Below are 12,237 nucleotides of genomic sequence, written 5' to 3' on the forward strand. Positions count from 1 at the left end.
TCTGGGCTGCAAGGCTCCATTAGAAGAGAAATGTGGCATGGCCCCATGTGACAACTCAGCGTCAACTTATGAGTTGAGGTAAAGGCCTCATCCTGGGAGTGTATGTGCTTATTACATATATGCCACCATGTAAAGTACCCAGAGAAAATACATGTAAATTGCCCATCTCGAGCAAGTTGTGCTCGTTTCTTTTTACAAATTTGCTAAAACACTCCTTCGTTTTGTACTGGATGTTGCTAAAACAACATTTGGGCCTGAGACTCTTCTCCAGGTCATTCAGGTGGCAGTGGCCCAGCCAGGCTGTGAACCCAGGCTGTGTGATTCCACAGCTCATGCTCTGGCCCGTGTGCCTCCTTATCGTGGAGACATGGTGTTTTCTCAATCTTTCCTGTAGCTGGATGGAGGTTCGTCGCCTCTGCTTCTGTCCCTCGCTCGAGATGGGCAATTTACTTCACATATTTCTTCCCTGGTCTAACTGCAGGCTCCCGGGCCAGCGCCTGCCCCTCACCCTCAAGGCCTCTGCGCCTGACTGGGACACCCAGGCCCTTTCTGATTCCTATGCAACCCGCTGTGACCTCCTAGGCCCTCCTCTCCAGGCAGCTTGTGTGGCACCCCTTGTCCTCTCCCAGATGACAAGGGTGACCCTCTGGGGTTCCTGCAGGCTGTGACCTCTGAGCCGCCTGCTAGGAACTCCTGGAGGCTGCTGCACCCTCCTGGCCGCAAGATCGCTCTCCAGCTGCCTTCACCACCTGAGCAGGTCCCAGCCAGGCTCCCGAAGGAGACCGAGGGAAGGGCCAAAGAGGAGCCCAGAACAGTGACGCAGGAGCATCACGTAGAGACCCAGGGGCAGGATGACAAGAAAAGGGCCCCCGTAGCCACGACAGTGAGACGTCATCCACAACTAGGGACCTGGAGACTCAGGGAGACCTCACATCTTTGAGGTGCAGGCCAGGGCCTCTGCAGGGAAATGCCCACCCCTACTTGTCGGAAAACCACTTGAGAGAGAAGGCCCAGTTGTCTCCAGTAAGTGAGTAGCTCCTTCTGGGAGGGCCACGAAGCTCTCAGCTCACACAGCCCTGCTGGAGGTGGCCTTCCGCTTGGGAAGCCTGACCCAGCCCCAGCAGTGCTCCCGGCCCCAGCCCTGGGCTGCTCCCTGCTGCCAGTGAAGGTGGCCAGAAAGGTACTGAAGACCACCCACGCGGCTCTCCAAGCTTGCTGATGTAGGGGAAGAAGATGCAGGGCAAGAAGCCTTCAGCTCTTCCATCATGGAACTCTTCTCCACCCAGAGCTGCCAGCAACAGGCCCTGCAAAAGGAAAATGTGGATTCTACCGCTGCTGCCCCTGGCCCCAGCCTGTGATTGATGTGGAATGGAGGTGAGCTGTCTCCACCTGCTAAGCTTCCCTGCCTGTCTATTGAGGGATACCTGGCAACTTGGAGAACAGCATGGGGTGTAAACAGAACAGCAAAATCTTGGAGGATAAAACAGAAATTTTGAAGGATAAAACAAGACAAACTGCAGCACCATCCAGCCTGCCCCTGCTATCTCCCCACATGCGGGAACTTCAGACTCCCTGTCCCTGGCCACCTACACTTGGCAGGTCCCAGCTCCTCCTTCCACTCTTGACTTGGCTGAGCTGACTCCCAGATCCCCCATCCTGCCTGTCCTTCACACCAAGAATATCCAAAATCCCTAACTCTCCATTGTCTCTTCCCACTGATTTTGTTCCCATTTTTGGGGTTGCAAAATGGGAAGGAGGTTCTTCTCATTCTGGAGTAGCTTCAGCACCTCCCACTTCTGACCCCCCGACACCTAGCCCCACATCTTTCTCCTTCCAGCTTCCCTTCAGAAGGGAGTCCCCTTCAGTCACGTGTGTGCATTCCCTTCCTCCTCTTTCCTCTCCTACTCTTCTTCCAGGACCTTCCACCAGGATCTGTGTTATCACCAGCAAGCAGATGAATTCCACAGCAGTCATTTCCACCATCACAGCAAAAACATCTGCCCACCAGACCTTGCAGCCTCCTTCAGATCCTCAGGTCCTCGATAGGGACACCATTTTCCCACCTAAGGCTGTAATGTTCAGAACTTCCTCAAGCTCCAGGATGAGAGCTCTCCCAATTTCCCCAGTTGATAGCCGTGCACATCAGGGGCCCCCTGGTAAGACTCAACCTACATCCACCCAGCTATATTTATATTCCCCAGTCCCACCCCTCAGCCCAAATTTGGGACCCCTGATTTGGCCAAGGCAAACTGCAGCACCCCCCAGCCTGCACCTGCTGTCTCCACACCTGCAGAGACTTCATATTCCCTGTGCCTGGCCACCTACACCTCCCAGGTCCTAGCTCCTCCTCCCACCCCGACTTGGGCATTGCTTCAGCCCAAGTCTCCACCAGTTTGCCTGCACAGCCTGTCATGAGAGCAATGACAACTTCTAACCACGCTGTAAATCTGGGAGCTACCGCTCCACTCACACTGGGGGCCCCTAATGGGCAGCAGTGGAAAGCCTGTCTCCCCAGTACCCCTGTTATTCTAAGTCATCCCATTTTGACTCATCCACGTTAGGGAGCAGCACCTCTGCAACATCATCATCCATTCCTACCATTGACAGCAGTGCTGTGGATACCACCCTTATTCAAAAGCTGCCATCTTCCAGTCTGCCTCTGTCTCATGGAAGAAGCATATCCTTGTCTCATCTGGGGCTCCCTGGTTCTGGGAATACACAACCCAGTGGCAACACTGCCTCAGTTCGTGTCTCCACCAGTTTGCCTGCACAGTCAGTGGTAGGACCAATTGTAATTTCTAACCACACTGTAAAATCAGGGAGCCACTGCTCAGCTCACACTGTGGGCCCCTGATGGTCAGCAGTGGAAAGCCTCTCTCCTCAGTGGTTTTCTGAGACTTCCCAGACACCTCCAGTTTAGGAAGCAGCACCTCTGCAACATCATCTTTCCTTGCTACCATCGACAGCGAGGCTATGGATACCACCCATTTTTCAAAAGCTGCCATCTTCCACTCTGCTGCTATCTCAAGGAAGAAGTGCATCCTGTCTTATCTGGGGCTCTCTGCTTCTACAAACAAACAACTCGAGCGTCTGTTCTAGATTCATCCTGGCACCACCATGTCGAAGGTTTCCTTTAAGATCACGCTGACGTCGGACCCACGGCTGCCGTACAAAGTACTCAGTGTTCCTGAAAGTACACCTTTCACAGCAGTCTTAAAGTTTGCAGCAGAAGAATTTAAAGTTCCTGCTGCAACAAGTGCAATTATTACCAATGATGGAATAGGAATAAATCCTGCACAGACTGCTGGAAATGTTTTTCTAAAACATGGTTCAGAACTGCGGATTATTCCTAGAGATTGCGTTGGAAGTTGTTAATATCTGCTACTTGGAACATAAGATTACCTTTCAGAATAAATATTGATATTTAAAACAACAACAACAACAAAAAAAAAAACGAAAAAACACAACTCAATAGAAACATTACCTCAGTTCACATCTCCACCAGTTTGCCTGCATAGTCATAGGACCGACTGTAACTTCTAATCACATTATAAATCCGGAAGCCACCACTCAGCTCACACTGGTGTCCCCTGATGGACAGCGTTGGAAAGTCTGTCTCCCCAGAACCCCTGTTTTCCTGAGCCTTCCCATGATGGCTCCTCCAGACACTTCCAGTTAGGGAGTAGAACCTCTGCGTCATCATCATCCATTCCTACCATTGGCAGCAGCACTGTGGATACGACTCCTTATTGAAAAGCTGTTGTCTTTCAGTCTGCTGCTGTCTCAAGGAAGAAGTGCATCCTATCTTGTCTGGTGTTTCATATGGTTCTGGACCATGAACCCAGTGGCAACATTGTCTCAGCCCACATCTTCACCAGTTTACCTGCATAGTCAGTCATGGGTCGGATCCCAACTTCCCACCATGCTGTAAATCCATGCTCCACTTCCCAGCCCATATTTGGGGCTTCTCATGGGCAGGATAAGTCAGAGCGTTCTTTTATTCTGGGAAACCCAGCAACCCCAGCACCAGTTATAGGCCTAAGGTGTTCTTGCAGCCCAGCCACACAGTGGCAGCATAAAGGCAGCAGATCTCACCACTGTGACATTACCATATTTTGCATTTGGCCTGCCTATCAATGTGCAGCCAGATATGATTAAAAACCCAAATGCTTTCCTCATTGGCACAGCCAAGTCATCTACATTTAGAGATACCACCAGGATGTCTGGCATTGGAGACAGTAACTGCATCAGTCGACAATTCTACTCTAGGCCCATGGGGGATAATGAGACCTGGAGACCTTAGACATGGTGAAAACTGGGGTTAGCACGTCTCCGGAGTTCCACATCAAGAACACCAAAAACTATACCAGGATGGAGGGAAACAGCCAGCACCAGTCTGTTCCCCCATTTGGTCAGGTAGCCTGAGGCTCACCTGCTCACACCACATTGGTTGTGGCTACAAACACCAGCACCATCCCTGCTTGTTCCACCTTCATGCCAAATACCTGGCATACACCGCTCCAGAACCCAGGTGTTACACCAGGAAGAGGCAACCACATTCTTATCGTTGGAGGTCCTTGTGGTTCCTTTTTCCATCAGTCCATGGTCGGCTCACCTGGACAAAACACAGGTAGTACATCTATAGTGAATCCCACTATAGCTATAATGAGAGGCCTTCATGTGCCGACACAGCAGCCAAGCACCCAAGGCCACCTGGACAATGATCAGATGGTGTCGTGGGGGGTAGCACCACAAATGCTGTGAATAGTCACACTTATACTCCCCCATTCACAAAGAGCACCTGAGGCCCACCTGGTACACACAGGTGGTGTGATGGGGGACAAATAAGAAGCAAGTTCTTCTCCACATGTGATCTCCATGAACAAACTTTGCCCCTGGAGGAAGGGGCTCAGTCCCTTTAAATTAAACTTAAGCTGCTCTCTCCTTTTAGAAGACAGAGACCCCAAACCTCAATGGGTGTGTGTATGTATGTGTGTGTGTGTGTGTATTGGAGGGCATGAGGAGGCTGATAAGCCCAGTCAGAACCACAGTGTATTTGAGACACTCCCCTGTGGAAGGTAGAAGAAACCAGCATGTGTCTGCTGTACTCCCCCTGGCTTGACTGTTAACCTGGCTGCCCCAAGTCCTCAGCCAGTTCTCTAATCTTTGAACTGGCAGAATACCCCCTGCTATTTACAGGTGCTACTTTTCCACTTGCCCATTTTTCTCAATGGGCCCTTGTCTTTCCCGATTGTATTAAAACCTTGTTCTTGCTAATGTGCCTCTGCTCATGTGTCTTTGCTCTTTGACTCGATTGTGGAGGAAGAATTGACGTGTATGAGGAATGATGTGTTGAGGCTGACTTTACCCAAAACTTTCTGTGTGCCAGGGAATAGGGTGGATGTGGAAGCAGCCACCCTTTCTGACTTCACAGGCTGAGTCCTAAAGCCTCTGTGTGAGGTTTGAGCATCGGGGATGACAACCTAGTAAGACATGAGGTTCAGACCAGGGAGTGACCAGGTGGCCCATCCTTGCCTTTTCCATCTGTTCTTCTCTCCAAGCACTCCTACCTCATTGGAAACAATATATTTCCTGATGTGTGTTAGGAACCTGCGCTTTCTCATTTTCATTTAAAAAAAGTGTTTAAATGTCTTTCGTTTGTGTCTTTTTGTTTAACTTAGACTTAGGCATGTCATTCTTACAGATTCCCACTTCACCCAGAGGGGTTGGGCTTAGCATCCAGCTTCTTGCACGTAGAGGCACCAAGAAAGGAAGCACTCATGCCTACTCTGTAATTATTGAAGATTTGTGTTTACTTAAAATTTATCATGCTGCTTAAAACGATCAGAAAAGATTCTCTTTAAGAACTGCTCTGGCTCTAGTCTAAATCACCAAGATATCAAATCACAAGTGTTACAATTACACCCAGATCTGGCTGACCCTAGCATTCTGCTAGGTCTCCATTAGACTGAATTGCTGAAAATACAATCTTTTCTAAGCTATTTTGCAACCCAGGAGAACCATCTCAAGATGGGGAAAGGAGAAAAGTACCAGCATTTCCTTCAGCTTCTAGCATATTCAACATTTGCTAATGATGACTTTATAATAAACTCTGTGCTAGGCTCTGAAGATACAGAGTTGAAAGACATCTCTTGCCCCAGAAAATTTACAATGTAATTGGGGGGAACAGAGGACCAGACCAAACAATTAACTGGATAGTTAGGTGCTGAGATAATGGAAGCAGGTAAGAAGAACATCAACTACTTCTGGGGTAATGAAGGATGAACTGCACCTTCAAGGAAGAGAAGGGGACAGTTAAGTGGAGAAGTGCTACTTCAGGGTCAAAGCCATAGGATTAAAAAGCTAGAGAAAGAATGGAGATGACCAGTCAGTGGGACACTAGACGGGTAGTCAGGTGTGTCTGAAGATGAAACCAAAGGTGGGAGGTGCACCCGCAGGGTTCAACAAGGGTGGAAAGAAAACAAACTTAAACACCACAACAGGGCATCTGTTCATTTTTCTGAAAGTATGAAAAGTCATGAAGGGATTGTAAGCAAGATATGACAAGATTATATGTAGCTTTTAGAAACCTCCCTGTGACTGTGTAAGAAAGAAGAGGTAAATGGTGCTAGGGCAGAGGCAAGGAAGCTTAATGATACTTCAGTGGGCAAGCAAAGATGAAGCAATGAGCTCCTGGTGTAAAGGAGCTGACAGCAGGGATGGTGAGGAGGTCAGAGAAGAGGGAAGTGAATTGGGTGACAGCAACAAGCCCAGGTCTCTCCTCATCATCTGGCTTGAGTAAATGAACATGAGTGATTTTGGCAAAAATGTAAGTTCTACTTTTCATAGTGTGAGATGATGATGGAAAATCCAGATTCGATTTGGAAAGCAGTTCATTCACTCTATCAATTTAACGTATCTGTCGAGCATCTGGGATGTGCTGTGGACTATTGTAGGTAGTAGTGTCAATTACAAGAAAGGAAAAATTCCTGACTTTGTGGACTCTGCATTCTAGTTGAAGCAGAGAAAAGAAGCAACAAACATGGAAATTATCTGGTAGGTTAGCCAGTAACGAATGCTATGGAGAATAAAGAAGTACATGGAGGATTGAGATTGTGGATAGAGAGAAGCAGGGGTTTCCATTTGAACTGTGGACAAGACAAGCCTCACTGGGAAAGTGAAATGTGAACCTCAGAGGCAACTGAGCCAGATATCTGAGCAAAGAGCATCCCAGATAATAAGAATAGTCACTGCAGAGGCTCAGGGGAAGGACACCTGGGGTCTTCAGGGAGCAGCTAGTGAGGTAATGTGGCTGGAATGGAGTCAGTACATGGGAGAGAGGGAGAGAGGGAGGGGAGGAGGATAGAGAAGATGTGGGGTAAATTTCTTGTGCCACCATTTATTAGTTGTACAAACAGTAGAGTCAACCTTCAAGAGTCTCAATGAAGTCAGTTCTTATGCTATGGACTGTTTATCTGAGAAAATTTCTAAAAGGATAAAATGAAATAATATAAGGAAGTAACTTAGAAGCCATTGTTGTTATTGTTCTGTGGATAAATGGATGGATGAATGGATAGATAGATGAAGAGGTACAGACTGAAATTTTGCATTCCCCCAAAAATTCATATTTTGGAACCCTAGCCCTCAATGTGCTGTTACTAGCCTCTGGGAGGGGTCTAGTTTTAAATGCAGTCATGAGGATGGAACTCCCGTGAAGGGATTCGTGCCTATATAAGAAGAGCAGGGAACACCTGAGCTTCTTCTCACTGCCACGTGAGGACATAGCAAGAAGGTGAGCGTCTTTAAGCCAGGAAAAGGGTCATCACAAGAAACAGTATCTGCTTTCCTCTTGGACTTCCCAGTTTCCAGAACTGTAGAAAATAAATGGCTATTGTTGCAGCTACCAGTCTCTCTCACTTTGTTATAGGAGCCTGTGATGGTTAATACTGAGTGTCAACTTGATTGGATTGAAGGATGCAAAGATCCTGGGTGTGTCTGTGAGAGTGTTGCCAAAGGAGATTAACATTTGAGTCAGTGGGCTGGGGAAGGCAGACCCACCCTTAATCTGGGTGGGCACCATTTAATCAGCTGCCAGTGCTGCCAGAATGTAAAGCAGGCAGAAAAATGTGGAAAGACTAGACTGACTTAGCCTCCCAGCCTACAGCTTTCTTCCATGCTGGATGCTTCCTGCCCTCAAACATCAGACTCCGAGTTCTTCAGCTTTGGGACTCGTACTGGCTTACTTGCTTCTCAGCTTACAGATGGCCTATTGTGGGACCTTGTGATTGTGTGAGTTAATACTCCTTAATAAACTCATATCTATATATCTATAGCTATAGCTATATATCTATCCTGTTAGTTCTGTCCCTCTAGAGAACTCTAATACACAGTCCAAGCTGACTAACACAGATAGGTAGGTAGGTAGGAAGGTAGCTAGGTAGCTTGATAGGTAAATAGACAGATACATAATGAAGATGGAGAGCGGATACTTATATATGTGTGCTCCGTGAGTGAGTTCCTTAGGCAGTGGTCCTCTGATTGCCTTTCCTAGGCAATGCAAATAGAAGAACCCTATTTTAAAGGGAGCATAAAAATGCTTGCTTTTATGAAGTAAGCACCTGTAAAAATATGATAAATAGGACTGAAAATGCACAGCATTGCGCCTAGTGCAATATGTATGAGATTAGCCCTGTAACAACAAAACCATCACAAAGAGACTAATGGACTCCTCTAGGCACCCTGCTGCCTGATTCCTTTATTCTCAGTTGCTTAGTACAGTTCTGGAGGGTCAAAGTTCCTGCACAATGGGTGCAGAGAATCACTTGCCCTTTGTGGTCAGAACTGCCTCACAGAAGGAGGGACAAAATCTGTCTGTTTTTAATAGTCCTGCCCCCTGTCTCTACCATGCCTGGCAATAATATTACCAGGGATGACAAATTTTAAAAACTCATATTTTTTGACATTTTAGAGAAGACCTTCAATTATTAGTCTGACAAGACAAACTTTAAAAAATATGTGAGAGATATAAAAATGAATTTGATTTTTATGTTTTGATACACTTACACAGCTGTAACTATTTCTAAACAAATAGAAAAATTCTTCTGTTTTTATTAAAATAAGTGTAATATAAATTTGAATAATACTGAAATTCAACCCTTTCTACTCCAGTTCAGTTCTCCTCTCCAAAGATAGTCTTTAGCCACTTTGTTGTTACCCCTATATTTCTAAACTTTTTGCTTATTCTGCTGTATTGTGACATATCCATTTTAGAAAATAGTTCTACCACTCTAACATGAGGCAGAACGATAAACTCCCACTTCCACTCATATTCCCCATTTCTTCTTTCCCATGTGTCATATTCATTTTATTAATTTTGCTGCTTTTGTTTTATAACTTCATGTAGTTTTGTAAGATTTTTGGATGAGGGAAAATGGTAGCATAGTGACTAAAAGCATTGGCTCTGGAAATAGACCACTTGGTTTGGAATCCTTGCTCTTTAGCTTACTAGCTCTGCAACCCTAAGTAATTTACAGAGCGTTCCTATGTCTGTTTCCTTATTTGTAAATCAGGGGAAAGGCTGATATCCACCATATCCACCATATGGGCTGCTCATGATGCTTAAGTGGAGTAATGCACTTGTAGACTTTAGCGTCCAATACACAATCTCGAGTATTTTCTATTATTATTAAGTTCTTGTTTTATCAATGTTTACTCTAATCTTAGGACTTTATGCTCAAAACTGTATTCTCATGACTCCTCTGTCTTTCCTTTTCCCTTGCACAACTCACCTCTGTCAATTTAAGTGTTGCTCAGTCCTGGGGAAAATAGTGGGATAGGATTATATTTTCTTCTTTGTAGGTAGAAGGCCCCAACTTATGTCTTTTCCATCAATTGTTGCTGTATTCCAGTTTGCATTTTACTTCAACTATTATTTTTCCATATAGATTTCATTGCTTTTCCTACAATTTGACTTGTCTTTCTCTTTTAAATGCTTGCATTCTTGGCCACGAGAAGAGTATTTCATATTTTCAGACTCAATATTGTTTATGTGACTGGATCACTCCCTTTTCCAGAAACCTTGTGCCTCCCCAACTCCATTTGGAAGCTTTAAGGCCAAAGTAAGGACATAGTCTCAGAAGAAAGAGGGCCAAAGGGGCCACTCACGTTGCTTTTAGATTAGGCCAGAAGTGCTCACTAATCACTCATTATAAAAAATGTCTGATTCTCACCTCAACATCCTAACTTCCTAGATCTGTGGTAGAGCGAAGAATCTGGACTTCACCCAGCACTCCGGGTAAGTATGATGCAGACAGTCCACATTTCATATTCCTCCAAACGCTGCTTCAGGCCTTAGGCAAAGGCTCACCAAGGGCCCATTCATCTCATCAGATAAATAATTTTCTATAGGAAGTGAGGATAAAACCCCAGTTATTAATAAGCAGAGTATCTTTTCCGCATCTGCTTCTCAGGAACTAGAAAGTGGCATGTGGGAAATTTGAGAATTTCAGAGATGTGGATGCATGCCTTTCTGGCTCTAAATATTTTCATTTTAGAGATCTAGAAACTGCCCCTGGCTGTAAGGAGTGTTCCCAGACCCTCCCTGAAGCAGTCACTGCTGTGACCCCAGGGCACTGTGATGCAGTGATGGCCTCCTGAACAACAGTGCATTCTTTTCCTGAGATAGAGCTGGGAATGACTCTCCCAGAAGTCCCAGGACAGGAGTGTCATCTTCAGGAGTGCCTTCTGGATAGAGAAACTGAGGATCCTAGCATCAAATAGCAGCTAAGTGTTAGAGTCATGATCTAGATCCTGAATTTATTGAAGGCAGCGAAGAGGGTGTGGGAGGGACAAGAAAAACAAAACCAAACAGAACCTCTGCTAAAAAATGGTTCTTCTTAGGTAAATAGCATCTTTTCTTTAAGCTCTTATTTTTTTGTTAATGACTAATATCAGAGGCTTTCCTGGAAGTAGGTCTCACAGGATGGAGGGAAAAATGAACATTTATGAGTAAAAGGATAGGGCTTTGTGGGGAGAGTGCATTGAAGATAAGGGTTCAAAACACATACTAGGTCAATTTCTAATCTGGCATTGGACTAGCCTAGGCTAGAAGCACTGACTAGTGAAATGCCCAAGTTAGCCGCAGGGACAATCACTAAAAAGTATTTCTTTTGATTTCCCTTGAAGTTTGATGATTTCACCAAATATATATCTCATATACGCACAGAAAATGCAAGCCTTGAAAATGTTGAGATATTTGTGAGCCTAACCTTGATGGACATCAAAACTTATGACAGAAAGTGGAGTAAGTGATAAGCTTGGGATTTGTATTTATTATTAACAAATAGTGCTTACTCTATGCCAAGCACTATTGTAAGTCACTAGCAAATTCTGATTCATTTAATCTTCATAATAACTATATTGATAGGTATCATTTATAATCCTACTTTTTTATTTTTTAAGGACGCTGAGACCCAGAGAGGTTAAATACCTTGTTCAATGTCACACAGTTGGTAGACTGCAAAAACCCAGATTTATAACCAGACCATCTGAACTTTTGTCACTTGGCTGTACAACCTCATTATAAACCATGTGTAGGGAAAGATCTAAATTGACAAGAATCTGAACTAAAGGCAGAAGAGGGAAATGAGAAAGTGAGTGATGCTGGAACCTGGGGAGAATTTAAGTTCAGAAGTTCTCAGGGATGAGTCCTAGGAGAGGGCCTGAGATGTGGCTGGAATATTAACTTGGGGTGGCACCTAAGTCCCCTGAGACAGAATTCTGTTTGCCTTAAAGTTCAGAAAGGAAAAGAATATGTGACTTCAGTGATGAGCAGTAACATTTTCCCTTTAAGTAACAGGAGAAGAGAGGGTCTCTGGGGAAGGAAAGACCTCTTGCTGCCGGGTGTCTAGGCATTTATTCCCCGGATGAACATGGGGAAAAGTGACAGTCATTGTACTGGTTTCAGAAATCCCTTAAAACCAAAGCTTCAGTTGCCCAGAACAGGGTTAACAGCTGTGTGTCAGGCTCTCCACTTTGTCTACAGTCACATGTTTTCACTGTTCCTGATAGGTATGCATTAGTCTCCTATGGCCACTATGACAAATTAGCACAAACTTGGTGACATGAAACAAAATACATGTATACTCTTACAGTTCTGGACGTCAGAAGTCTGAAAGCACTTTCACTAGGCTGAACTCCAGAGGTGACCGGGCTGTACTCCCTCTGGAAACTCGAGAA

At 45.4% G+C, this 12,237-nt stretch overlaps 1 pseudogene across 1 annotated transcript; it reads left to right on the plus strand.

The window, feature by feature from the left end:
- Positions 1-3,093: 3,093 nt before the first annotated feature.
- LOC104670684 lies at positions 3,094-3,409 on the plus strand (annotated as a pseudogene). Its single transcript, XR_749167.2, has one exon. The product of XR_749167.2 is annotated as a ubiquitin-fold modifier 1 pseudogene (transcript).
- Positions 3,410-12,237: the final 8,828 nt, after the last annotated feature.

Source organism: Rhinopithecus roxellana, chromosome 16 (assembly GCF_007565055.1).
Source record: "Rhinopithecus roxellana isolate Shanxi Qingling chromosome 16, ASM756505v1, whole genome shotgun sequence".
Taxonomy (NCBI): domain Eukaryota; kingdom Metazoa; phylum Chordata; class Mammalia; order Primates; family Cercopithecidae; genus Rhinopithecus; species Rhinopithecus roxellana.